Source organism: Penaeus chinensis, chromosome 28 (assembly GCF_019202785.1).
Source record: "Penaeus chinensis breed Huanghai No. 1 chromosome 28, ASM1920278v2, whole genome shotgun sequence".
Taxonomy (NCBI): domain Eukaryota; kingdom Metazoa; phylum Arthropoda; class Malacostraca; order Decapoda; family Penaeidae; genus Penaeus; species Penaeus chinensis.
Window position 1 is genome coordinate 9,126,217 of NC_061846.1, and position 5,000 is coordinate 9,131,216.

The 5,000-nt window shown below is 44.4% G+C and overlaps 1 protein-coding gene across 3 annotated transcripts in view; it reads right to left on the minus strand.

Moving 5' to 3' along the window:
* Window positions 1-4,960, minus strand: part of LOC125040076 (alpha-(1,3)-fucosyltransferase 7-like) — an 18,847-nt gene extending 13,887 nt beyond the window's left edge. For 2 of the 3 annotated variants that reach the window (XM_047634532.1, XM_047634530.1), the window contains exon 1: window positions 4,660-4,860. The gene's annotated coding sequence lies outside the window, so the exon portion shown is untranslated. The other variant, XM_047634531.1, reaches the window with a different exon arrangement.
* Between the last annotated feature and the right edge of the window lie 40 nt (window positions 4,961-5,000).

Sequence of the window (5,000 nt, forward strand, 5' to 3'; positions counted from 1 at the left end):
TTATGGAGTGATGGTGTGAGTGTGAGTGCTCACAGGTATGGCTGGGTGCTGAAGGTTAAGTGGAGATCAACAGAAGAGCCGAAAGGCTCCCCAGTCGGCTAAGGACTGCGCTGTCCTTGTGTTCCTGCTGCTGTTGTTGTGTTCTGCTGGAGGATCAGGAAATGCTTATCTCGGTTTCAGATTCGTGTGCTGTGTAAGCATGCAGGGAACGAGGGGAGCCCACTGTCCAATGAGCACGGTCATGGCTGTGGACCTGGTGTGATCCAATCTGGGAAGCTACGCTGAACATCAGGTTGTCAGGTTATGCTGCTACAGATACTCCCCCTCCAGAGAGTGAGCTAAGCGAATGAGCGGTATATCATAACGCATAACTCCGTGCGTCGAGTCACTCCGTGCGTCGAGTCACTCCGGGGTCACCAGTATAGTAGATGATATTGCATCTACTGTTTAAACTGGGCTATATCTCTTTATTGAGTGACTATGTGGGTGTGAGTGCTCACAGGTATGGCTGGGTGCTGAAGATGAAGTGGAGGCCAACTCCCCAGTTGCCTAAGGACTGGGCAGTCCTTATGTTGCTGCTGCTGTTATCATGTTCTGTTGGAGGATCAGGGAATACTGATTTCGGTTCCAAATTCTGTGGCTTAAGTACATACACACTGTGGGGGATGTGGGGAGCCCGCTGTCCAATACGCGAGGACATGGCTGTGGACCTGGTGAGACCCAACCTGGGAAACTACACTCAACATCAGGTTGCAGAGTCGTGCTGCTACAGGTACTCCCCCTCCAGAGAGTCAGCTAAGCGAACAAACGATATACCATGACATGTCACTTCGTATGTCGAGTTACTACGGGGTCACTAGTATAATTGATGGTATTGCATCCGCTACTTGGACTGGTGTCTTATCTCTTTGGGGAGTGGTTGTTAAGTGGCCAACGGGTATGGCTGGGTGCTGAAGGTGAGGTGGAGATCAACGAGGTAGCTGGTAGGCTCCTCAGTCAGCTAAGGACTGAGCATTCCTTAAGTTGCTGCTGCTATTGTCGTGTTCTGCTGGAGGATCGGGGAATACTGATCTTGGTTCCATACATACATACATACATTGAGATTTGCCCGGGCCTTCCATATTTGGCTCGGCCTATGTCAGCTTTTTATGGCTGTCTCATTTTGTGTTCTGACACTCGGTGCTTACCGTGGATTTGGGGGCATGCCCCTGCCAATGTCGGCTAGTCTGTCAGCAAGCTCGTTCTCTCTGATGCCAATGTCGCTGGGGACCTAATTAATGATTATTCTTCTACCCTGAGCAAAAATTCTCTGCGCTATGGTAAGTACAGTGGTCAGGAGGTAGATGTTGTCTATGGGTGAGCTGTGCTGAAGACAGTCGTTTGCATAGGAGATGATCTTGCACCCCACTGGGAGGTGTATATTGAGGATACAGGACATTCGGCTGTTAAACAGGGCTGAACTGAGAACCCCATCCTAAGGCGTTCCATTTTCTAGTGGCATGTGCTGTGATAGGTGATCTTGGAATCTGACTCTGGCTATTCTATTCCTGAAATAGTTCTATCCAAGCCAAGAGCTTTCCTTTGCTTCCCTTCTGGATCAGGGTCTCCTGAATGGCAGATGGACTTGCTAATTCAAATACCTTCTCCAAGTCTAGGAATACTACTACAGATGTGCCAGTGTTAATGGTGCTTAAAAGAGTTCCTATGCTGTGTGCTGGGCTTGTGTCCCTTGTGAAACCAAGGAGGTGTTCATGTGGGGGTCCCATTTTCCATTGGAGTCGGTTTAGTACCAAGTCTGTCTGGTTGTAGGCGTTCTTGACTTGCCCTCAGTTCGTCTGGCAGACTGTTGCTACCTCTGATTATGGGTCATGATGTGTGCACCTCGGGGCTGAGCGACTGGTAGCTAACTTGACCTGTTGCCATTGATCTGTAAGGGTGGTTTGGTGGTCAAAGGACTCACACCATTCAAGCCACTTTTCCTGCCTGACTCTGTTGGCAGATTCTTTGGCATCCCTAACAGCCTCCCTTAGGAGGATTAGGTTCTCAGGGTTTTTTTGCCTTTGTTTTCAGTCAAATTTTAGGTATGGTCTGTGAGGCTGCTTGATTTATGGCATTGATAAGTCTGGGTTCAAGCACTTCCACATTTTCACTTTGTGGGGGTTCATTGCATCTCAGACAGTGGACCAAGGCATTCTGAAACGCCTGCCAGTTGGCCTTGTCTGTTTTCCATCTTGGAATTGGGCTTTGGGCTCGGCCAGCCTCCATGAGGATAGTTATAGTGCCATAATGGTCACGTGACAGTCTCATCGACACACCAGCTAATTCTCTCCACCAGAGTCGCTAAAGTGAGGTCTAGGACCCCTCCTTTGACATGCATTGGCTCTTGGGTATTGAGAAGAGCGATTTCAGGGAATGTCTCAATCACATTGGCTGTGTGATAGCCAGCCACATCCGGCGCCCTGCAGGGAGCCAAGCTGGGGTGTGTGCATTGAAGTCTCCCCCTATGTTCACTCGGTCATGTGCTGCAGTAGCACAGACCTGGTGTCTGCCTCTTTTGATCACGGTTCCATATTCTATGGCTTAAGTACACGTGCGATGCATCAGCATGGAGGGAACGAGGGGAGCCCGCTGTCCAATGAGCACGGACTGTGACCTAACATGGGAAACTACATTGAACTTCAGGTTGCGGGGTCGTGCTGCTTCACTGTATCCTGGCGATTCAGTGCCATCGTGAGTTCGGTTATTGGTTGCTTGCAGTCTATATCAACCTCAAGAAATTTTTTGACACAGTACATCATGATTCACTCTGGGAGATCCTAAGACTAAGGAATCCCAAAGGATTATTGGATTAACAGCAAGCCTATATACTAGTACTGGAAGTGTGGAGGGGGCCTGTCTAGCTTCTTCCCTGTAAACTTAGGAGTGAGGTAAGGTACATTTATCAATGAAATGAGTCTAGAGCAGGGTTTCCAACTAGTACCCCTAGTGGTACATTTGCACTTTTCAGGGGTAAATTAGGTCTGAGAGAATAACCACTACCGTACAATACATAATGTAATTTGCTTCAGAGTACACAGTGTGTAATTTCTTTAAATTTTCCTCATTTTAGTAAAGTTTTTTTTTTTTTTTTTTTTTTTACTTAAATTAGATCAAGAGTAGGGTGAATACCATTTGTTTATTGATGTTATCGCCAATTAAGATTTTGATGCAGTCTACACATACAGATTTCATAATAAAATTATATCAACATATCAATTCCATCACCTTTTCCTAAATAGAGGAACCCTGATCTGGAGGTCTCCTGGACTAAAGTCAAGACCCAGGACTTTGAGGACTGTTAGAAGAACCGTTTCAGTCAGTATGTGTTTGTGGCGAGAATACTAAAGTCACAGAGCGTTTATCATACCTTGATGTGTAGTTCATGACTCTGATCTGCCAGGCCAGAAGACCAGTAAATGGACTGCCAGGCAACAGGGAAAGAGCTAGTTTAAGAGCATTGGCTCACATGCCACATTGTAATGCCGTCGCCGTACATGGTAATTATGCTTTTCGTTTTTTTCCTTAAACATAATGTAGATACTTTTTCGCTTACATCAATACATGGTCCGAGTCATACAACGTGGTATCATTATGTACCTCTATCATTTAATATTACACTCAAAAATAACAAGGAATAGTCTGTTTACCTTGATTTGTCGACACAATTCAGGCAATAACACAAGTAAATGCCCATGATCATTGAATCCAGTTAGCTGAGATTCGGACTAAAGCACACTCGCGGTGATATAACAAAATGCAAAGGCTCAAAGGCTTCTTCCACTGTTCATATGAAGGACAATGTTTGTAATAAGAGAAAAAATGTTTTGACTGAAATACATGAGTGGTATGTATAAAAAACGGAAGTAATTAGGTACTTTTTATTTAAAGTTTCCAGTATGTTTTGTTTGCAATTAAAAAAAAACATATCACTTCTTATGTGAAATTAAGAAAAATAACTTTTCCTTTCTTTTTTTTTAAATTTTGTTTGTCAGTACTTCGATGATATCGTGTTTTGTAGTGACCCCGATACTACAGAAGATAATGTGTTAGTGATTTTGGAATGCTACACAAAGGCCTTTAATTTATCATATACATCCCGAGCCAGTCAGAATTCCCGGCGGCACATCCCCTGAATGCCGTCCTACACACAGTGGAAGTTCTAAATGATGTCACAGCGGGCCACTTTCACGACTACTTGCATCACGAAACGTCAACTATGTCATTTTGGTTCATTAAGAGTGCACACACTTCCATGGGAAAATAATAAAACTGAAATGAAATGTCACGGTACGTACAGGAATATTGGCACAAACACAAACACAGTAACGTGTACTCAAAGATGAAAAGGAAAGCAGCTGCAGTATGAAATGAATATAAATCGTATTTATATTTATATTCATTTCTTACTGTGGCTGTTTTTCTTTTCATTCTACGTCATCCTTGGTTTCGCATGATTACACTCTTACTATTAATAAACCTTAACTGATAATACACATTTAAAACCATCACGTTATCTAAATAACTCCTATTAAATGTAACGAATGACTTTGCTATTGAGGCTCGTCGACGGTCCCACCTGAATTTTATCTTCTTGCAAATTTACTGGAATACCGAATTTACCTCATTGTTGTGGTCTTCAGAAGATCACTTCATAAGGGCAAGTGGAAAAACAGGAGGGGGGCGAAAGAATTCAAGAAAATATAAGGACGTGCGGTGAAGGAAGAAAAGGAGTCGAAGAACATGTGGGAGACAGAACAGTGAAGAGATGGAACGAGAACCAGAGAACACAAAAACACGATATCAACGCGACAGTAAAAGCGTACGTACTCCTCCGAAGCAGCGATCGGATTGTTACATTTTGGCGAGATCGGCCGCGGTCTGAGGAATCCGAGCGTGGTGGCCTAGCCATGTAGACTTGCACATAGATATTGCCACATGTACTACAAACTGCGCTCGGACGA